Here is a 24,948-nt window from a genome sequence, read left to right on the forward strand (position 1 = left end):
ATCATTCATCCTCTGTTCACTATTCTGCAGAGTCCCCTGGTTCTCTGATGCAGTATATAAAACTTAATCAAAATGTTCCCATTGTAGAAAACTGTCCTCTCTCCAGTCTCCTTTGCATATGACATTATCTTTTTTAAAAAGTACCTACTTACTCTCTCATACCAAGTACATTACAAAATGTCCCCTATCTTTGGTAACTACCAGACACAAATGAGGGTAGAAAAGAAAAAAAAATCATAATTTGTCTTATACAATGGTTCTGGTTCAAACTTTTTAATTAATCATTATTTAAGTACCTCATTAATCTATATCAACTTCGTATTATTGTGGCTACTAAGCTTTTTACTGGTGATATTATGTACTACTACTACCATTCTATCAGTCTGTTTCAATACTTCTTTTTAAATAGCTTGCCAAAACAGACTAGACATGCCCCTTCTATAAGTCATAATGATGGCCAACCTTTTTTTGTTACTCTCTATTGACCAATGTTATCAGGGAGAGGTGGTTTGATTCTATTGTATTCATTGTTATTCTTACCAATTGTCTGATTCAATAGATACATTATGGTATTCTGTTTCTCAACAATTGAGCTATCAAATATCTTCTTGGTGATTCTAATAAGACAGATATATCTATCTATCTATATAGATAGATTAGTCAAAATTGTGGTATATCAAGGTCTAGAGAGAGGAAAATATCTAGTGTCTCTAGTAGACAAGATAATTTCAAAATTCTCTACACAGACTGGTCATTGAGAAGCCAAAGAAAAAATAAGAAGAAAATATCACCAAATTGAAGATATACATATATTTTCTATCATGTTTTTGTGCCATTTATAAAAAAAAAAAGAAAAAAAAGTATCTTCTTCAATGAGATGATGAATTCACTTTCACAAGCTACCAAAAAAAAGGAGACTGTAAAGAAGGAAAAAAAAACAATCCAATAAGTGAAAGAAAGGAAGGGAAAAAACAGCTAGAAAGGAATGAAGGACGAGAGCAAGAAGGAAGGAAGCAAGGAAGGGAGAGAAGAAACAAATGAAAGAGGAGAGGGGCACCTGGGAGGCTCAGTTGGTTAAGCATCTGCCTTCAGCTCAGGTCATGATCTTGGGGTCCTGGGACTGAGCCCCACATCAGGTTGCTCAGTGGGGAGTCTGCTTCTCCCTCTCCCTCTGCCTGCTACTCCACCTGCTTGTGCACACTCTCTCTCTCTCCCTCTCTCTCAAATAAATAAATAAGTAAATAAAATCTTTAAAAAAAATGAAGGAAGAGAAAGAAGAAAGGGAGAGATTTATTTTTCTCTTGGGAAATATTAAGTGGCTCTTCCTTTCCTAAAATAATGGATTTCCTCCTACAACCTGACCCTGCCTGTCTCTTTAGCCCCCTCTGTACAACTCATCTTCTCCAACCCACTCAAGCTAACTCCCATTGCCCATTGAATATGCTCTCTCCTACTCCAAACCTTGTACATGCTGTTTTCTTTTTTTTTTTTTAAGATTTATTTATTTGAGAGAGAGAAAGAGAGAGAACATGCACAGGGGGAGGGACAGAGGGAAAGAGGATCTCAAGCAAACTTCCTGCTGAGCACAGAACCTGACTCGGGGATCAATCTCACAACCCTGAGATCATGATCTGAACCAAAATCAAGAGTTGGCCCCTTAACTGACTGAGTCAACAAAGTGCCCCCATATTGTTTTCTTGAATTGCTTTTCCCTTGCCCATCACCCATTATCTTTGCCTATTTGTCCCAGGTATTGATATTAACTTTCATTTTCATAGTTAATGCTAAATAATTTTAATAAATATATCATTGTGTAAATAACAGCATCCTCACACATTACCAAGACCATGACCAAGAGTCTATCATATCATTTATCTAAACTCAAAATAAAAAAAAAAGAGAAAGCATACTATCTTCTTTAACAATTTGAAAAGAATAATTAAAAAGTGCATAGACACATTAACTTAGAGTATAAATTTTATCATACTATCTTGATTAAATAAACAATTTTCAGATTTGACTATTTATGTAGGGGAAACAAAAATACTAAAGGATATGAATTAATTGCCAATGATACTAAAGAGTTAATAATCAATCCATATGTTGTCCTCAGAAACAAAGATGAGAGATTAATTCTGTCCACAAGTATTAATGGAAAACGTTGAGGACAGACAGACAGCAGAAGGAGAACACAACATGTGATGGAAGCTGTCAGTCTAATGGGCAGAAGAAGTGAATGCCTCCAAGGTCTCAAGAAGGTAAATTGGAGAGCTGACCCAGCAGGGATGAGGTGGGGTGGGAATCACCATCAAGCAGCAGGGCCCACCTTCATTGTACCTCTGCTGCTCAGAGATGTTTTCCCCTCTACAGCCAGATTTTTTCAATGTTCATTCAGAGAATTTTTGGATAGTATAACACTTAGAAATCTAAGATAAATGATATATTGGGAAAAAATAACACATTGAGCTCTTGTAACTTGATGTCATTTAACATTCAATTAAGCTAAAAATTGCTTTTTAGCCTCCTTCATGATCCCTTAGCTTCCAAACAATCTTCTGTGATTCAGATTTCAATGTATGTCTAAGTGCCAGACAGAAAATATGCTGGCCAGCCCAGCCCAAGGAAACGCCCTTGCATTACAGTTATATATTGTTGATATTTTGAACATATGTCTCAATCTAGTGACCTTAATTATGGGAGTCCAGATTTAAGTTATATACTCACTTGGCTGCAAAGCTGGCTTCAGACTGTGGCAAAGTTAGCTGCCCTGTGAAGTCTCTTAGGAGATAGCCAAGGGAGTTTTCTCAGTGATGTCACTTTATTTGACATTCAGTGGGTTTTTGTGATTTTTTTTCTTAATTTATAAAGAAATTATAGAAAATGGTAATGCACATATTAGGATGGGTTACTGAACAGGACTGCTATGCTAGCAACTAATTGAAAGAAGTTAGCTAATGAGATGTTTAGTTGTATGAGAAGAAGCAGAAAATGCCTGGGAGCCAGAAAGTTCTGATAAAATAGCAGGATGAGAAAGAGTGTGTGAGGATACTTATTATAGCATGATAAAACTAGTTGTCCTGGATGAAGAGTACAAAACACAAAATTAAAATATAGAAAATGAGGTGGGACAATTATGAGGACAAACTCAGCTACTTCAAAATAATACCTAGAGGTAACCATTATTCTAAGTAATAAATACAAGTTATTTTTGCATATTTCCCATTCTTTCTTCCTCCTCTTTTATTTCCTCCCCAGTTTACCACATGGTTTTATCTTCCTAAAAGTAAATATTCTGTCTTTTGCTCCAAATACCTAACTTTTTAAGACACATGTGAGTCGCCCCCACTGTATTACAAAATAAAACCTCTATTTGGAATTCTAGAAACACCTCAACTCACTGTATGTCTAAAGTAGAACAAATTCTCTTATGTGGCCACACACCCCTACCGATAAACTTTTGGCTGTTCTTCATGCTTTTTGTCAGTGGGTTTTTTTCTAAGCAGTAGACCAAGGTAGAAAACTGGGATTTGTCCTCTTCTCTTTACTCTCCTTCAAGTTACTAGTCAATGGTTTCTCAAAATTTGTTGGTGCTCCTTTTAATTATCTCTTGCATATCCCCCTCTTTTGCAGTTCCTACCTTGGAGCAAGCTTTCATCGTGCCTGGTCTGGAGTATTTAAATTAGAAGTCAATTGAATCCATCATCTCAAGGAAATTTTTTTTTACTGAAATATTGTTGACACACATTAGTTTCAGGTGTACAACATAGTGTTTTGACAACTTCTATGTTCACCACAAGCGTAGCTACCATCTGTCACTGTACAGCACTATCAAAATACCATTGACCATATCCCCTATACTGTACCTTTTATCCTTGTGTCTTGTTCATTTCATAACTAGAAACATGTACCTACTCCCCTCTGGCACCCATCAGTTTGTTTTCTGTATTTATAGGTCCATTTCTACTTTTATTTGTTTTGTTTTTTAGATTCCATATGTAAGTGAAATTATATAGTATTTGTCTTTCTGTCTGACTTGTTTCACTTATCATAATACCCTCTGGATTCATCAATGTTGTCACGAATAGCAACTCATTCTTTTTTAACAGCTGAGTAATATTCCAGTGTGCATATATACCACATCTTCTCTATCCATTCATCTATCAATGGGCACTTTGGTTGTTTCCATACCTTGTCTAGTGTAAATACTGCTGCAATAAACATAGAGGTACATGTGTGTTTTAGAATTCGTGTTTTCATTCTCTTTGGGTAAATACTCAGTAGTGGAATTACTAGATCATATTGTATTTCTATTTTCAATTTTTTGAGGAAACTCTATACTGTTTTCCACAGTGGCTGCATCAATTTACATTCCCAGAAATACTGCAAGAAGGTTCCCTTTTCTCCGCATCCTTGCCAACACTTGCTATTTCTTATCTTTTTGATTCTAGCTTTTCTGACAGATATAAAGTGATATCTCATTGTGGTTTTGATTTGCATATCCACGATGATTAGTGATGTTGAGCATGTTTTCATGTGTCTATTGGCCATCTGTATGTCTTCTTTGGAAAAATGTCTATTCAGGTCCTCTGCCCACTTTTTAATCAGATTTTTTTTTTTAAGTGTTGAGTTGTGTATGTTCTTTATGTATTTTGGATATTAACCTCTTATCAGATACATAATTTACAAATATCTTCCCCAATTCAGTAGGTTGCTTTTTCCTCTTGTTGATGGTTTCCTTTGCTGTGCAAAAACTTTTTTATTTTAGTGTAGTCCCAATGTTTATTTTTGCTTTTATTTCCTTTGCCTGTGAAGACATACCTAGAAAAACATTGCTAAAGCTGATGTCAAAAATATTACTGCTTATGTTTTCTTCTAGGAATTTTATGGTTTCAGGTCTCACATTTGGGTCTTTAATCCATTTTGAGATTATTTTTGTGTATGGTGTAAGAAAGGGGTCCAGTTTCATTCTTTTGCTTGTAGGTGTCCAGTTTTCCCAGCATTCCTTATTGAAGAGATTGTTTTTTCCCAATTGTATATTCTTGCCTTTTCTGTCATAGATTAATTAACCATATAAGCATGGGTTTATTTCTGGGCTCTCTATTCTGTTTTATTGATCTATGTGTCTATTTTTGTGCCAGTACCATATGGTTTTGATTACTACAGTTTTGTAGTATATCTTAAAATCTGGGATTGTGATACCTCCAACTTTGTTCTTCCTTCTCAAGACTGCTTTGGCTATTCAGGGTCTTTTCTTGTTCTGTGCTAATTTTATGATTATTTGTTCTAGTTCTGTGAAAAAATATTACTGGTATTTGGGTAGAGATTGCATTAACTCTGTAGATTGCTTTGTGTAGTATGGACATTTTAACAATATTAATTCTTCCAATCTATGAGCAAGCATGGTTTGTCTTTCCATTTGTTTGTGTCATCTCCAATTTCTTTCATCAATGTTTTACAGTTTTTAGAGTACAGGTCTTCCATTTCCATGTTAAATTTATTCCTAGGTATTTAATCCTTTTTGGTGCAATTGTAAATAGAAATGTTATCTTAATTTTTCTTTCTGCTACTTCATTATTAGTGTACAGAGATACAAAAGATTCCTGTATATTAGTTTTATATCTTGCAACTTGCTGAATTCATTTCTTACCTCTAATAGCTTTTTAGTGACTCTTTAGGGTTTTCTATGTATAGTATTATGCCATCTGCAAATAAGGACAATTTTACTTCTTTACTTCTTTAGGTGTCTTTTATTTCTTTTTCTTGTCTGAATACTGTGGCTGGGACTTTCAGTACTATGTTGCCTAAAAGTGGTGAGAGTGGACATCCTTGTTTTGTTCCTGATCTTCAAGAAAAAGCTCTGTTTTTCACTATTGAGTATGTTAGCTGTGGGTTTGTCATATATGGCCTTTATTATGTTGAGGTATATTCCCTTTAAACCCACTTTTTGAGAGTTTGTTTTATCATTAACAGATGTTAAATTTTGCAAAATGCTTTTCTGCATCTATTGAGATTATAATGATTTTTAGACTTCATTTTGTTAATGTGGTGTTATCACGTTGATTGATTTTCAAATATTGAAACTTGTTTGTATCCCAGGAATAAATTCCACCTGATCATGGTGAATGATCCTTTTATTTTTTATTTATTTACTTTCTTTTTGGGGGGAATGATCTTTTTAATGTATTGTTGAATGCAGTTTGCTAATATTTTGTTGAAGATTTTTGCATCTATATTCATCAAAGATATTGGCCTGTAGTTCTCTTTTTTTGTAGTGTCTTTATCTGGTTTTGGTATCAGGGTAATGCTGGCCTTGTAGAATATATTTGGAAGCTTTCCTTCCTCTTCTATTTTTTTGTATAGTTTGAGGGGAATAGATATTAACTCTTTATTAAATGTTTGGTAGAATTCACCTGTGAATCCATCTGGTCCTGAACTTTTGTTTGTTGGGAGTTTTGGGATTACTGATTCAATTTCGTTACTAATTTTTGGTCTAGTCAAATTTTCTAATTATTCCTGATTCAGTTTTAGAAGATTGTATGTTTCTGAGAATTTATCCATTTCTTTTAAGTAGTTCAATTTTTTGGCATATAATTTTTTATAGTTGTCTCTTATAATCCTTTCTATGCTGTGGTGTCATTTTTTACTTCTCCTCTTTCATTTCTGATTTGATTTCTTGGGATCCTCTCTCCTTTTTTTCTTGATGAGTTTGGCCAAAGGTTTATCAATTTTGTTTGTCTTTTCAAAGAACCAGCTCTTAGTTTCATTCAAGAAAATTCACTTTAATGCAAGAGGCAAAGATACTCAAGATGCAAAGAATGAATGATATATAATTGATCTGTGGTTTTATTTATTCATTCATTTAACAAATGCCTCTGAGTGCCTACTTTGAATAGACTCGGTACTGAGCAAGGGGGATTTGTCAGTGACCAAGGGACAATTTCTCTGACCACAGGGTGTTGAAATCCTACTTGAGATAGGTACATGATAAACAAGGAAATAAAATAATTAGAGGCTAATTAGGAAACAATCTGATGCAACAATTAAAAGTGGGGATGGAGAGAAAAGGTAGAGACAAAACTAGTCTTCACAAGCAATTTGGGGAAGTAATTTTAATTAAGCACTCTTCTTTTCACTATAGGTATCTCTGGACCCCTCAGTTCTTAATATATCATTTTCCCATAACATTTCGAAGGACGTCAAAAAATTCATGCTATCTTATGCATATCCAACCACATGTACGCCCTGGCACTTTAAGACCACTGAAGTAAATACCCTTCCTCCATCACAGTCTACATGCTATATGCCTTCGCTTAGTTTTGTCTTTCTGTTTTTTTTGTTTAAAAATAAATCTAGATTAATTTAGCACTTAAGAGACTTTCATGCAAGGATCCCAAAGACTGAAACTTAATTTCATAATTCTCAATTTCATGGTCAAAGGAGCCCTTACATCCATGTGAGAATAAAAAACTATGTGCTTCAAAGTACAGTGCTCATGTCTGTTCTCCAATACTTATCTGTTGACCACACTTTAATCCAACTTCACAGAATTGCATGTGTGGACACTAGTCTTTTTGATTAATAAACAATATCTTAAATGCTAAAGTCAAGGTTAAAAAGTCATTTAAATATGTATTAGTGAAAAAAAACAAAGTAAGTTTTAATCATCTGTTGCCTCCAGAGTAAGGAAAAAATAAGGATAAGTCATCAACTAAAAAGGTCAATAGTCTGTTGTAACTTTTCAAATATCATCTACTGTTCAAGTTCAGTGTAGACTTGAATTAAAGTGAAGGGTTTTGGAGATTTAATCGCCTTAAAGATCAAAACATTTTTCCAAAATAGAATATACAAGAGGTGAAAAAAAATGCTCTCAGTACTTTCATTGTAACTTCTCCTAACGTTAGAGGAAAAGGTAATATTTGCCCAACGAACTTCAAGGGGCAGATTCATGTTAGAATGACTGGCTGATAGAAGTTAACATCACTCCCTTTAATGCCTAAGTGGCTCTTTAACTCTCAGAAATTTAAGTGCTGGATTTAGAAAAAGAAAGGAAAGAACTTTAAAAGGTGTTAACTTCATCTTGTGCCATAAAAGGGGAGATGTTTAATTAAGCCACTGGTAGTTCTTGGGTGGTTTTCAGTTTAGTTTTATACTTTTGAGATGAAAGGGTACATGCAAAATTATGTACAAAGCACCTTTTAGAAACTTTGGAAAGGTCAAGGAGAAAATAGCTGGATTTCAAAAGCTGAACTTTTCAAGGTTTTTCTCTGATTTTTCTAAAACAAGATAGCCTCCTCCTCCTCTTAATAGTTCTTCAAGGCCCTTTTGGTAGCCAAAATCTTTGTTCTTTTTTTTAAGCAGCTTTGTAACAGAAGAACTAAAAATTAATTATGGCTATGGAACTTTTACACAGAAGAGTTTAAAAAGCACAGACGTAAAGAAGGGAAAAAGATGAGGGCCCATTTATCTTATATTGACAGGACTAGCTTCAAACGATGACCTTGAATCATAATCATCCTAATGAGCTCAAAATATTTCACTTTAACAAGTGAAACTATAATCAAATCAGTTTCTGAAAGCTCTACTAATGAGCATTTCCTTTGATGAAAACATGGTTCACTGTCTTAGTCTGCAGGAGGTGCACTACAGTAAGGGGCCAGCTCCTGACAACTCATTAGCTGACCTGCGGAGAGAGTAATTTGAATGCTTTTGATAAAAATTTCAAGGCTTTTTTTTAACTTAAATTACAATTTATGCACTTTTATAAATAGTATAATTTTTCTAAGTTGGGGGAAACTAGCAGGAAGACTTCAAAGCTGTGGAACAAAGTTTGTTTACCACATTTGGGCTGTTTGTATCCCCAGAACCAGAAAGGGGAAATATGTTTCATTAGCAACTGCCAACTTGGGGCCAATCTTTATGTTGTATTTTTACAGGCTATATTTGTACAGGTTGGTATGATGTTAAGTGAATTTTATGGAGCGACATTTTGTAAGATTTAGGGTTGAAAATTGGAAGTCACTATTATTTACTATGAGTCTTAAGAACATCTTCTGAAACTACTTTGTCCATCAAAACAAATTATTCAATTTACCTAAAACAGCAAAATAAGCTGAAATGAAAACAATGGAGAAGCATGGTTTACTTTTATTTTTACTTCTTGTCAAGGATTTCCGCCCCCCATTAAAATTATTCATGATTTTAACTACTCCTCTGCTCTATTCAGCATCAATAAATGATCTCTCTCTCCCTCTTTCTCTCTCTCTCTCCGCAGAGCAGACTTGCTGTCAAAGCAGAATATAAAACAGAAGAATAGGTCAGCTACTTTAAGTATCACTGGGAGACAGATCTTAGTTGCTTCAGAGGGCCAATTCCTTGTCTCCTCCCTCCTCCCAAGCTTCTCTTTGCTGTTGAGGGGTGTTCTACTTCCTTTCTATTTGTCATATTTTCTTCCTGTGTTCTGCTAGGCAAACCACTGAGATGGTTTGTGTCATAGGCACATGAGACACTGTTCTCAACTGTCAAGTATTTAATTCTCTGTCTCTTTTTTGCTTTCTCTCCCTATCCCTCTTGACTTGGATTGAGAAACAAAAATATTTTCAGTATTTTGGAAGACAAGTTACTGAACAGAAGTAGCACATCAAAAAAAAAGAAGGGACTGTTATTTTACTTCTCAAAATTATCCCTTGCTTAAAAGCAAAATATTCAATTTGATCTGTGTGTGTGTGTGTGTGTGTGTGTGTGTGTGTAAAATATACACATTCAATTCTCATTATTCATGATATTTCTGTTCGATAAAGTCACTATAAACACTGAATTAGCAAATACTGGATCATTGCTCCTAGGAAAAATACAGGGTTATGTTCCTTTGAGCCTCTGGGCACAACATTTTCATCGACCGATCAATACATAACCTTGCTATTTGTGTGTTTCTACTTAATGACACCTTAGTTAATATATATTATTGATTCTTTAACATTGAATTCATGGCCATATTAAAGAAAAATTATTCTGATATATATTAAAATGATAAAGAAGATTTTGTTCAAGATTATTGCAATAGGGGTATTATAATAGGAGCAAGATAAGAATCAACTCTGAATGCAACATGGACATGTGGAGATTTATAGCCAACAAGGAGAGTGAGAGAGTCAGTGGATAGAAAATTACTCAGAGGAGACATCAACAGTAGGGGGAGTCTTATTAAACTGAACTAATAGGGTTCTTGCCAAAGGCAGGCCAAGGACATAAACATCAAAGCTAGGGGATGAGGAACTTAGATATCAAAAATGATCAGATATTAGGGTGAAGGGATTCTCTCCAACCTGACTTAACAAAATTCTTTGCTAAGACTGGACTGGGCAGGTCAAAGACAGGGCAAGGGTCAAGGTCGACACCTACTCTGGGAGAGGGCTCAAAGGAACTTGACTAAAGTTTAGTCAAAGAGTCTTTGTCCGCCAATAGCACCGTAACTTATGCCTGAACAAAGCTTATCTAGCTTACATATTTTTTCAGTAAGGCACATCACAGCCTTCTGCTCTTAAACATCAGAGAGCTCTTTAGCACGAGACTTGGATACCATTGTAACAGCAAAATCACTAGCAAAAAGCACACAAATGTGAAAAATATGGCACTAAATAGGCCTTTAAAGGGATACTTGTTTGCACTATGAGAGGTGGAACAAAGAGGCAAAGCGTAGCACTGTTCTACCTCCGCTGTCCTTGGCCTGCCTTTGGCAAGAACCCTATTAGTTCAGTTTAGTAAGACTTCCCCTACTGTTGATGTCTCCTCTGAGTAATTTTCTATCCACTGACTCTCTCACTCTCCTTGTTGGCTATAAATCTCCACATGTCCATGAGTGCTTCGGGCAACCAAATATTTCACTGCTCTGCGCTAAAAACACACAAATGACCGTTAAAGCCATGAATATGGATTCTGAGGTCACAAATAAATTTTAGCTAGTTAGATAATTCACAAATACAGAATCTATAAATAAAAAGGATTGACTATATATCCACACACATACACGCACTCACACACACACACACACAAACACACACACACACAGATCTGACGAATGTTAGTCTATTTAATTAAATAATATCAGGTTAAAAAAAGAGGTTTGGATTCTGCATAACCTTTTCATTGGGGGAGGGGAGGGAGCACCATGTCTGGAAAAGCAAGAAAATTCAACCCAACATAAATTAAGTAAGTAATTAAGTTGCAATTATAGAGGGAAAATAGAATATATTAGCTTGGTGATCCCATATTTGATTTAAGACTATACTAATTTGACAAAAATCTAACTTTCTAAATCAAAATACTCTATTAGTGTTTTTGCTAATAAGTTCCTGTCATTTTAGTCAATATTACAGATTCAGTAAAGTAAAAATCAGTGCATGCCTCAAAGTTGACCCTGGATATTTAAAGATGCTAAATAATGTGGACTCTGTCACTAATTGTGATGACCTGAGACCTGAGATTAGCTCGTGCTCCAGAATTTTGGAGGGCTTCTCCCCCAGGGTCATCTCTGAACAAGGCTATCTCATTCTTTCTTCAGTATCAGGATTTAGCCTCCTTTGCTCAAGCTCTCCCTATTAGTATGGAGCAGGGGGATGGGTTACTCTCTCAGCCTGTTCTTCTGAAGGGTGAAAGTAGAACTGGCCTCTCTTTTGGAAAATAAGATACCCAACAGGCAGAAGTCACCTCCTTCCAATAGACTCACCGTGGCACATCTGGAGCAGTAGGGTCAGCTGCCCAGATGCCTACACACTACACATATCCTTTTTTCTTCTATAAACAAAATCTTACCTTGAGGCCCTGGACTATATAGGAGCTACTCCCAATTGATCCAATAAAACGTACACCCTAAGCCTCTGATTCATTATACATAACCCAGTGAAGTACTGTCACCCAATGCATTTTCCAAGTTACACAGTTCTCAGCATGTTAGACAGGTTTTCTCCCCTACTAGCTTTTCTCTAAGCACCTTTGTGAAAAGTGAAGAAAACCACAGAATTCCACACCTCCTTTCCTGGGAGGATGTGCCCTGCTACTAGCAACTCAAATTTTCCCTCCCAAGGGAAATATTGCCTGAACTCATTCTCTAGAGGTAAGTGGAAATAATTCATGTCTACAAGGAAGAGGAAGATGGAATAGGACTCTTGTGGAGGCTGTGGTCACCTCCGTCGTATCTCTGTCCAGATCTGCCTATCCCCTGTTTCAGACAGAGCAGAAAATTCAACTCTGTGGGTGTGGAGCAAGAGGGGCACAAGGAGGTTGAGCCCACATTCTCCTCTGTGCTAAACCCTTGAGGAAATCTTGGGTTTGAAGACTATAAACCGTAGGACCTCTTTTGGAATATATGGTGATTCTGCTAGTATTTTGTGGAAATTAAACAGAATTTATTCTTGTCTTAGACATTTTTAATGAATTTTTTCTCATTTTTTAATTTATAAAAGGAGACCCTACTGTTGATATTATAATGATTTTAAAAAGAAGCATTTAAATAAATAGCTGATATACTTACTCGTCTTATTGTAAATAAGTATGCCTTCTCCTATATGATAAAAAGCTCATGTGTCATGAGAAGATATTTAAATTGTTATACTAAATTCAATTTTATAGCCATTTTAAAGTTTATAATAAAAGTCACTGTGTAGGAAAAATAATGCACTTTAGAAAAAAATCATTTTTATGGCAAGTTTTCTAGAAGGATGCAAATAGTTGTTTTATTAATATATGTTTTATTTAGATATCTTTCAGCATAAGTTATTCATCTATCACCATTCATTTAACTTTCAATCTCACACAGTCTTCAATAACCCCAATGGCATTACAAAGATTTCTTCTCTTCATTTTATTGTTTGCTTGATTACTTAGTGTCAAAATTAATTCAGGGGATTTCTTGGTTGTATAAATCATGTGACAACACATAGAGATGTTACTTATATCACATTCCCCTACCAAGCAGCATACTGTTTTTATTCCAAGTGGTGGCAGTCCAAGAATCTCACCTACTCAACAACCATATGTCAATTTTACAAAGTAATATTAGCCCATCAGGTGCCAAGGTTCCAGATCTTTAGCTTGAAGAGACCCAATTCCTAGATACAAAAACCACTTAAATTCCCAATTTATGGATTTCTGTATTATTGTTTTGGTTTTTAGTTTTTAAATTAAATAACACATTTTCTATATCATAGTTTGTTTTTTAATTTTTAAATGAAATGTCGTGATAATGATTCCAGGATAGATTTACATCTACTCCTATTATAAAACCTTCAGACAATACAGAAACTATAAAGAAATTACAATAGCCACTGTTAACATTCTTAGTAACCATTATTTGAAATAACTAACTACTATTACCTGCAATAATACAATCAATATTCTCAAGCGTCTGTCTTCACATTTATAGTGTTTCTATAAAATAAATTATTATTATTATTATTGCTGGTCCAATATGCATATTTTAGATTTTGATAATTTTACTAGATAACTTTCCAAAGTGGTTGTATCAATTTATAGTTCTACTAAAATTGTACAAAGCTGTAGCTTCTGTATTCCCTTGTCAGCATTGGATGTCATCAGACATTTTAATAATTGCTGAGCTGATACCTGAAGAATGTTGATTTTTTGCTCTTTTAATTTTCATTTAGTTATTGTAAATGAAGGTAGAAAATAGTTTTTCAATGTCTGTAAAGTTAAGCAAGACAGCTTTGGGAATAGGACCCAAAATTGGAGACCACTAGTTTTTTGAGAAAATTAGTGTTTGGTTTATGTATGAATTTTAGCTTCTGTATCAATACCTAAAGAGAGAAGAATGTTTGGTTTTATTCTCTATATCTTTCCATGGAAACAGGTTGAACATCTGCTATTCAAACCCCCAACCCCAAATCCAGGGATCCAGTTTTGGTGTTTGTCAGTCTTGTCTCTGTAGTATTTATAGTTTGATTAGTTTACCAGCATTTCCTTTTGTTCTAAACTCATATAAGAGAAATTAAATTTTCACCATCCTCCATATTTTTATATTTCAGCACTTTTTAATGATAAGCACATTATTTTTATACTAATAATGCAATTACTAAAATATAAGCTTATAATGAGATAGCCAAATAGTGAAAATTCAACTCCAGTGAAATCTTGCTTATAAAAAGTGTTACAAAGAAATATTATTCAGTGAGATGCTTGATTTCTTTCTGTAATACAGCATTAGTATGGAGAACAGAGAACAAAATGCTCCCATTGGCGCTTTCTTATTCCTTAGCAGTTTAATGCAATCCTTTCAGTTTATACATCATTCTTTGGCCACAATCTACCAGAAACTTCAGGTACATATATTAGCGATCACACATAAATTAGGCTGCACACAAAGGCTGACTTTTACAATTGTGCCTTGATGTTCTAACACCCAACAGATATCGACCCAGAGGCACATGATAAGATAGTCAAAATAAATTAAAATTCATACATGTAAGCCAACCCACATACACACACACTCACACTCATGCAGACACATCAACATAAAATTACTGGCATAAATTTTAAACTGAAAAAATATCAACTCATACACTTTTTGTCTATGGTTAAAGTTATGATTTTAAAATAAGTCTCAAGTTCACTTTTAATGAATGAAGGGATGATAATAGTTTTCAATTCTTAAAAACAACTTACAGAATTTCATTTTGTAAAGTTCTTCTTAATATCTAGAATAATTTTAAAGAATTTTATTGAATTTCTTTTTATCAAATATATTTAAAAACTGGAATCATTATTTTTATGAGCTCACTTTCTTCATATATTTTGATACCCAGGAAAGAGTAGGTATTATTGAGAAACCAAGGAGGAATATGGATTCCCCAATTTGTTGGCTTCCTTAATGGAATATTACTTTCAGCTTTTCTTCCTTTTTTCTAGTAATCAAACCAATATATAATAGAGAATGGAGGCCTCTAATATGACAACTACATATTAATTAAAAGGTAGATATTAGGAGAGAAAAATTATGTGCATCATTTATAAAAGAGTGCCAGAATTCTTAATATTTAAAGAAACTGTATTCAACACTTTGAAAATAGAACAATCCATTAGAAAAATGGGCCGAGGACATGAATAAGAAGTCACAAAAGAATAAACACAAGAACAAACACAAGTGAATAATAAGCACATTAAATGATGTTTAACTTCACTATTAATAGAAATCAAAACAAAATGCCCTATTTCATCCGCCAGATTGGAAACCATAAATATAATGATAAAACTCATTAGTCATATTGGTCTCGGATTGGTCAGGTGGAGATATATGGAATTATTTATACATTGTTGGTAGAAGTCAAATCTTTGTTGAGATTGTATTTTCATAAAATTTCTCAAAAGCCTTAAACAACTCATACTTAGCTTCTCTAGCAATTAGACTAACAATTCTAACAATTAGGACTAAAGAAATAATACATGTAAAAGGTTGGTTATTATACTCAAGCTTATAATCACTATGATGGAAAAGAAAAACACCTAAATATTTATCAATATGATTTTGGATAATGAAAAAATCCTAAGCAATTTAAAAGAGTAAGACAGGTCCCATTTCACTTAATAAGAAAAGATATATTCAAAATATAAGCTCCAGAAAACTATGTACAGTATGATCCCTTTAGTGTTAAAAAAAAAAAACTCGTACACGTATGTATCTCTATTCTTTTTTGTCTATCTATGTGATCTTTTATAAGCAAAGATATTTTTTAAGAATATGTACAAGAAAGTGTTAACAGTAGTTATGTCATCCATGTGATATGAAAGGGATTCTGAGGTGGAAGAGAACTTTTAATTTTTATTTAATACTCTCCAAATCGTTTTACGGTTTTGTGTTGAGCACTATTATATTTACAATAAAAACTCCTATTTAAAAAAGAATCATGCAATGATCACTTACTCTGCCCCACCCCACATCATTTTCAAGGTGTCTTATTCCACATTTTCTCAGCCACAACTGTAAGGATACACCTAATCCCTCAACTCCTAAATTATTGGATCTACTTCTCTATAGAATTATCCCATATTATCATCTCTCTTCAAGAAAAAGAAAGCATTTTAGAATGTGAACTTTCACTAGGCCTTATCATTTTATTCTTCAGGTTAGATGAACCCAATTTCTTAAACACTGTGGTTTCCAATCTCTTCAACATTCTAGTCAGTCTCTAGGTGTAATCCACCTTTTCAGCAACTCTTAAAATGCAGCCTACAGAACTGAATATAATATTCAAGACACGGTCTGAGCAGTTCAGATTATAGTGAAACTAATACCACCTTGAACTTGACTCTCTACCTCTATTAATGCAGTTTAAGAATGCATTAACTTTTTTAAGCATCTGTTAACACCATATTGGCTCATATTGAGCAGGTAGTCAAATAAAACCACAGGAATTTTGCCATAAATTTCTCTATCCTGTAAATGTGCAATAAACAAGAGTTTACAATAACCCAGTAAATTTTCATTTTATTAGTTCCAGACCATAGTTCCCACCTGGAATGATTTTTTTCAGATACACAACTATCATCTAAACTAATAGCCACCCTTTCTAGCTTTGCATTACCTGCAAGGCTGCTAAGCATTTCTCCTTTCATTGATCAAACTGTTGAACAAAAGAGAGTCAAATAGGGAATCCCAATTCCAGAGATCTCCACAGAGTTTGGATCATTCCATTACTAGATACTCTTTGGATAATTGCTCACTTACTTATGAATTAATAGATTGTTCACATTTTCTTTTCCTTAAGAATATTAAGAGAATCATCATGGAATGTATTGCACAATACAGATGATAAGATTTCTGTGGCATTTCTCAGAAATTAATTTACAATTTGCATACATGATACACTGTTAGGCATAAAGGAATAGAAACTTGTTTACATGATTTCAGTGAGAACTGTATTATCTTCTCAATTCTATTTAAATAAATAAATTTTAGGTATATGTTTCTTACATGTAAACTTTATGAGAAACAATCACTTACGTGATTGACAGTGGCATGTAGTAGTTAAAAGCACAGATCCTAGAACCAAAGCTACTCAAGTTCAAAAACTCAGATCTACTACTCAATATTATGCAACCTTGAGCAAATTATCCAAACATGCTGTGCCTTTATGGCCTTATCTATGAAATGGCCATAATAGTGTCTGTCAAAGGGATTAAATGAGTTAATATATACAAAGAATTAGGAAAAACAGCTGGAGCCTAGTAAGTTGTAAATAAGTGTAACTACTAATATTATTATGACATTTTCAAAGGAGAAATATGGCATTATATTAACTATAAACAATTCTGACATGTTGCTATTTTTCTTAAATCATTTAGTTCTGTGCCTTACAAAGAATGCATTTATTACTGACTCCTAAGACTTCTTATACTTCCACAGTCCCATACTTCTACCTAATGAAGCAGTACATAAATGTTTACCATTATTATTATCCTTCTAATAAAGCTGAAATGATTGCTGGACTACTCTTGTAAGCTCTCCCATAAGGAATTTATAAGGCCATTGTCTAATTGGTGAGGGAATCTGTCTGGGGCTCTGAATATTCAAGGTCAAGTGGAAACCTATATACCCACCCACATACTTTCCACAGCTCCCACCATGCTGGCTTCCATACCAGGGCTATCGCTGCAATTCAGGACTGGAAAATAAGGCTAAGGTTGGATCCCTCTAGCAAAGCTGATGGCCTCTTCATTGTGTTGTTTCCCCGGGGGACTATGTCTGGACACTCTTTTCTTTCTTTCTTTTTTTTTTTTAAAGATTTTTATTTATTTATTTGAGAGAGAGAATGAGAGAGAGAACACATGAGAGGGGATAGGGTCAGAGGACGAAGCAGACTCCCTGCCAAGCAGGGAGCCCGATGCGGGACTCAATCCAGGGACTCCAGGATCATGACCTGAGCCGAAGGCAGTCGCTTAACCAACTGAGCCACCCAGGCGCCCTGGACACTCTTTTCTAACACACCTTCTTACCTGGCCCAACTTCCACTGGCTCTGGTCTTTGCTTTCAGTCACCCCACTGCAGATACTCGGCAATTCTAATATTTCTCTCATTTCCAAGATTATCTTACCTGGGACATAAGATTTTCTTTATGTCCTTTTCTTAAAATCCTGACAATCTCTTCACCTGACATCAAAACTAACACTGGCTAGTTCAGTTTTGAACATTCCACTTCTTGGGATGGCTAGCTGAATTTATGCCAGAGTGGAGAAATGAACCTAATAAAAATGCATCGGGAAAAAGGCTCTTTCCTACCCTTAGGGAGCAAGGAAAAAAAGTCAAAAGTAAGAACAGATGTTACTCTGACAGTGTTAACCATTACTACATTTATTCATCAAATAATTATCGAGCAGTAAACACCATGATAGATGGTAGAAATGCAAACCTAAATATAATTTAATGCCAACTCTCCAGGAAATTAAATATAGCAAATGAGGCACCAGCAGTCAATGATATTACAGTGTGATAAGTGCCATAAGAGCAAAGAGGATAAATCCATTAATGCAAAAATACTGTGTCCTGTGCGTAGGTCCTGTCAAAATTACCTTTATTTGCAAAAGCAAATGTCTTGATTCTGCAGTGGACAGACAAATCAGTTCAAAGGAACCAGATCTATTCTCTAATCAAAAGCTCTGATCCTCAAAGTGTGTTCTCCCACCCAAGAGCATCTGCATTCATCTGCGCATTTATTAGAAATGCAAAGTCTCAGGCCCCACCTCAAAACTACTGAATCAGAATCTGAATGTTAATTAGATCCCCTGGTGGCTGGTGAACACATTACAATCTAAGAAGCCCTGTTCTAAAGCAAATCTTGGCTCACAGAAGCCGTGGCTCAGGCCTGGCCCCTATCTGTACATGCTACAGGAGAATGAGTTGGTAGCTCTTTGGGGGTAGGGAAGATGCTGTGTCACCTAATGCCTAGCATGTAGTAGCTACTCAATAAGTGATTATTTGAATATATGAATGGATAACTAAAAGAATGAATACAAGCATTAATGAGTAATATTCTTAATACTTTTTTGAGCACAAAAGAGGTGAAGGAAGAGAAAAGAAAATAATAACAAAAGAAAGTAACCGAGCATGTTAAATCAGTCATTTTAAATACTTTGACTGTTGTCAATTAAATTAAGGAAAAAGGCCATTCAAGCAGAAGGCATTCCAGTGCTAAGTCCATTTGAATTTGAATTTTAGTTTAATTATATTTTCTTAGTGCAGGAAAAGTGAAATTTTCATTAACATTTTTGGCCTTTATCATCTTTATATTTAACTAATTTAAAAATATAAATTTATGCTAGAATAAGACCTGGTTATTGCTAATTTCATAGTTACATAAATCAGCAGCATAGTATTTAAGGTGTCAAAATGATAACAAACACTCAATATGTGCTAACACTACATATCAACAAATATACATGCATTAGAAAACCATAAAATCTCAAATAGCCACATTGAACTGATACATGCTAATGGAAGGGGCAATTAATTCCAGGATGAAGCAAAGCATAAATTTTCATTATTTTGTACACTAAAAAATATGAGTCTTTTGGTTGTAAAAGGAAATGCATCCAGAAAATATAGGGAATAATTAAGAATTCATTGTGTGATTCTAATGAAAAGAAAATAACCTTTAGGGGAACAAGTGGCCATTGAAACTGATTTTATATGCATCCATTAGCATGAACATGGCAACTGAGTCTCTAGACAAAGGTTATTCCCTGTCCCTAAAATACCAAATTTAAACTTTTCCTGAAAGACAATTGTTTAACTACCTGTACCAAAAATTAGTTAAGCTATGTCCCTGGTTTTAGAGCAACATGAAAATGGCCAAGATACTTGATATCATCAACTTCAAAAACATTCCAAAGTAGAAATTTAAAATAACCTATATGTTAGCAGCAGTTAAAAATGTATTTCTAGTTTGTCAGTAGTCTAATATATTACAAATAATCCCAAAGGCACCTGTATCCTTGAACCTCAGGTACAACTTAAGAGGAATGTCATATATCTTCAGAAACCACTGGACTGCAAGATATAGAGGGACTAGATTTATTCTATATGTCTTTTAGCCCACAGGCAATGTACAAAAATATCAGACAGGCAAGAGTTGAGTGCACCATAAAAAGAACTTTGTAATAATCAAAGCCATCCAAAAGTGGAAGGTTGTCTAATTTGGTTAGATTTATCTAGAAGCAGGTTTACTCAGAAATCATTGTGATGCCCTGAAGTGCATTCATCCATGGACTTTGGACAAAATAAAAACTGAGTTTTCTTCCTATTCTTGAATTGTTATTACATTTCAAACATAACACTGAAATGGCACACCTATTCCAGGTCAAAAAAGCTATAGTTTCTCCCCACTTCATGTGCCACATCAAAGCACAATATTTATTTATTTATTAAAAATGTATTACTTCTCTATCCTTGGTCTCCATAATTTCTTTTGATTACTTACAGCACTTGATAAATAATGGACCACTACCTCATTGCGCTCACCTTCTCTCCTCTTGTTCCAGTTGCGAATTAAGGTGGGTACCTCATAGTAGATACAAATAGATCATTTCATATGAAGCAGATGGTTTAAAAAACTCATGAAAGAAATGCGCTCTCTTTTTTGGGTGGGGGGAGAAGGTCAGATTCTGAAATATTCTGTAGAAGGGAAAAAATTCCTTTTAGTCACTAGACTTAAAAAAATAAGTAAAGAACTGCTATAAAAAGACTTTCAAAATGCTTGATTTCTGACCTTATGAAACTCTGTAATTCCTGGATGGTTGCATATCTTTATAAATTATGGAAACTAAACAAGTTCCCTCTTCCTCTTCCTCCTCGTCCTCCTTCTACCCCTCCTCCTTTCCTCCTCTTTTGAAAGGCGATTGCTGAAAAAATAAAGGAAAGGAAGAAGAGGGAAAGTAGAGGTCTCTACCTCTCTCTCTCTCATTTTGTCTCTCTTTTAAAAAGAACCTATTTCCAGATAATAAATGTCACTGTTCATCATGAAGTTAATGAAGCAATGGAAGAGGGAGATGTCTAAGTTGGGCTTTGAGAGTCTCAACACTCACAAGAAACTCATGTCAAGATTCCAATAGATCCATCTGTTAATAATACATTTAACATGTGAGTAGTATTGACAGCAAATTCTTCCGTTACCATAATTACTGATATTAAAAGGTTGTAACTACTTATATACCATACCTACACTTGCTTTTGTGCACTGCATGGTACATTTTTTAATCTAATAGTGATTGTTCAAAATCTTGAATCACAAAGAGTGATTATCCAGCTGCTCTTTCAACAAGAGAAATCAGACAGTGAAGCATTCTGACTCCTAGATACACAATGGTGCTTCATCTGATGGCTCATAAGCACAAGTAGGTCAGGAACCAATTATCTAAAGTATTTTTGTGAGCGTGACAGCCTATCAAGCTGAAACTTGAGGAACCCTCATGCAACCTTTGTTGATTTTGTATGTCAGTACCAAAAAAAGCCATTTCGAGAAAAGTTCCATTTCAATCTTAATGTGCCTTGGGGACTAACACAACCTACTGTTAGACTTGCAAAAACTTTGAAGATTATAAACATAAGTACGTGGGATAAATTTTAAAACATATAGATGACACACTTGTGTTGAACCCCAAAGGAATCCCACTCTAAATTCAAATTTGCCAGAGAGAAAGAAATCTACAGACAAAAGTTATCCATTAATTATGGTATTGTTTTCAATCCCCAACCCCTTTTCTCTAGCATTAAATAACACTATTCTACATTGCTAATTTTTAAGTGTTCTGTAACAGTTGTTAACAAGAGCCAAAAAGTAGGTAAACAAAAGACAGAAGTGGAGAAAAAGAAAAATGTTAGTGAATATTAACACAAAAAGAGCTAAAGCAATATATTCAAATGAGAAGGACACTGACTCAAGACAAATGAAGGAAATGGGTACAGTGAGGAAGTGCCCAGTGCAGAATGTATTCACACTGATCTGATAAAGCAAACTACCTTACATTTTTATAAAATGTGCTAGTTTGCAGTTTCTTCACACTACAGTTTGAGAAACAGGTATATCTTCATGATTTTTTTATCTTCATAAATTTTATGATGGCATGGTATAATGGAAAAAATTCATGGACACTATTCTTGTGAATAGAGTCACATAAATTTTGGTTACTCACTGTATTGCCTTGAGAAAATTATTTAGCCCCTCTGAGCTTCACTTCATTCACTTGCACAATGAAACTAGTAAAACTTAACTCATATGATTCTGCTGAAAATGAAATCAAACCGTATACATAAATCTTCCAACATAATGTCTGCCTCATTGTAGATGCTTGAGAAATATCAGTAGCCTCTTACTCCCTTCACTTCTCTTTATATTAATCCTTTCTTGTCTGCTAAGATTTCTAGGACTTTGTGGAAACCGATTCTTTTCGTCTGCATTAGGCTTCCAAGTCTGGCAGAACTAAGACTTCCTCACTATGATGTTATCCGTTTGTTCAAGGAATCTCTGAGAATACAGATAAATAAACTGCTTATGTTTAGCATCAATCAAGCTGCCATCAGGAAGAAGTAATTCAGGGGGAAAAATTAACTATGAGGAGTCTCCCTTAGGGAGACACAAATTCACCTCCTAAATGTTGCAATTGGTCATGTTCAAAAGCCAGAGTTGATCTTTAACCTAACTGATGGAATCAACCCAAATACCTGTTAGAAAATATCTTAGTCTAAAACATTTCTGATCTCAACAGCTACTATGTTTATGCAAGAACAAAATTTATGTAAATATTAATCCCAGCTCTGTGTTTCCCTTATTGATGGTTGAGCAGTTTAAAAGGGAGAAAAGTGGGGCACCTGGGTGGCGCAGTCAGTTAAGTGACCGACTCTTGGTTTTGATTAGGTCGTGATCTCAAGGTCATGGGATCATGCCCGTGTTGGGCTCTGGGCTCAGTGCAAAATCTGTTTAGGATTCTCTCTCCCTCTCCATCTGCCTGTCCCCACCCCCAACTCGCGTGCTCTCTCTCTCTCACTAAAAGAAATAAATAAATCTTTAAAAAATAATAAAAAATAAATAAAAGGGACAAAGTGTGATTCAAATAATTTTTTCTAAGTAAAACATATTTTTACAATCCATCAACAATCACATAATTCCATTGACATTAGTCATTAGTTAACAATCCTCTTAATGTTGGTGATGGTTTGTTTTTAGTCCAATGACACTACAAAATAGGGCTCTTTGATCACACAGAATCATATATGTGGTCCACTGACCCTAATCCATAGCGTGCACCTTCACAGAAGTCACTTGTGAACTGAAAAAGAAAAAGATAAAAATTTTAATATAAACATAAAGTAACTCACCTCTGAGTAAGCCCAAAAGAATATGCTTCATATTGGATTCTTTTGCTGTTTGCAAGATTATAAATTATGCACTTGCTAACTAGTATATATAGAACATGCATGAGATGATGCAGGTTCAGATTTTTCTAAAGCCTAGGACAGAAAAATTATAAACTTTACTATCTCTCCAGTAGACTTTTTGAGGAAAAAGCTGACATGTAATTTTTTTTCCCAGTAAGCTTAAACTAAAAATCATTCTTGACTCAATGCCTAAGTTTTTGAAAAGCATACTGTAATTTCTGTAAGGACATTTAGCTTATTTATAACAATCTTGATGTGACATAATCAATAGGTTCTAGAAAATATCCAAATGTCTGAAATTTAAGCATCTAACTTTCTATCAAACTGCTGTGTTTTAGAGATATAACATTTATAATCCAACTAGCTGAGCCATCAGCAACTATAGTCAGAAATAAAACTAACATCTTTCATGTAAGATTTTTGGTTACAAATAATGAGGCTTTGGGCTTTAACAAACACAGTTCCTTTACTGTATTTAAAAAAAAAAAAATCAAGGTCTGTGATGAAATTTCTCCTATTCAAAAATGTTACATTTGCAAACTGCAGTATACTACTGAGAAAATGGCACAATTTAATAATAATAATAACAAAAAGATAAAAATGACAGGCTATCTCACTATTGTCATCACATTTGGTTTCTGTAATATTTTGGGCAATCATTAAAAGCAAGATAACAGTAATATTTTAGCCATCTCAATATCTAGAAGATTTCTATTCCTTTGGCTAGGAACGTTTTCCTTGGATGATTGGTTGACAATATCCAAAGGATAATTTTAGGTCCTGAGGAATTAAACACAGGTCTATTTTTATGAGGTGGGACAGATTGGAAACCGTTCCTTCTGCTTGTTCCAGTGAAATTGGAAATGAAAAGAATGTGTGTCATATGAGGGACAAGTGTCATGAAGCCCATCTGAATTATATTTCATGCCTTTCTTTATAGCCTAATGTTCAACTATATCCATTTTCCTGGCAGTATTGCACCCATCAAAAACAAGTTATTGACACTTATATCTCACATATAAATCAAATCAGGCAAAGCAAAGAAGGTGGTTTCAGAGAGACTGGGTGATGGAGTCGAATAATGTATTTGTTTTTCACCTCTAGGATATCACTTTAATACTCTCCTGAAACAATGGCACAAAATCATTCCAATTAAATGATCTTAAAATAGGACATAAAGCAAATTCAGGTGATCTCATTCTGTCTGGTGTGTCAAGAGTTGACAGCACAAAATTGAGCAGAAATAGTTTAAATTTAGCAGTCTTCCCATATGTGTACAAGGACTGAGAGCAGAAATTGGATTTGCTTCAGTGGAGTCAATTAAGAAAGACTCAACAAGGAAGGGTTGAAGTGCATTGACAGGGCACTGGGATTTCTGTGAATATTGACTGGCACTGGCTTGGGTACAAATTAAGGAAGACATTCTGGTTTCTGACATTAATTTTCTTCAACTGAAAAATTACACTAATAGACAAATGATTATGTAAATAATAATAATGCTAATGATAAAAGAC

The sequence above is a fragment of the Leptonychotes weddellii genome, chromosome 8, assembly GCF_054177405.1.
Source record: "Leptonychotes weddellii isolate Sample4059 chromosome 8, ASM5417740v2, whole genome shotgun sequence".
NCBI lineage: Eukaryota > Metazoa > Chordata > Mammalia > Carnivora > Phocidae > Leptonychotes > Leptonychotes weddellii.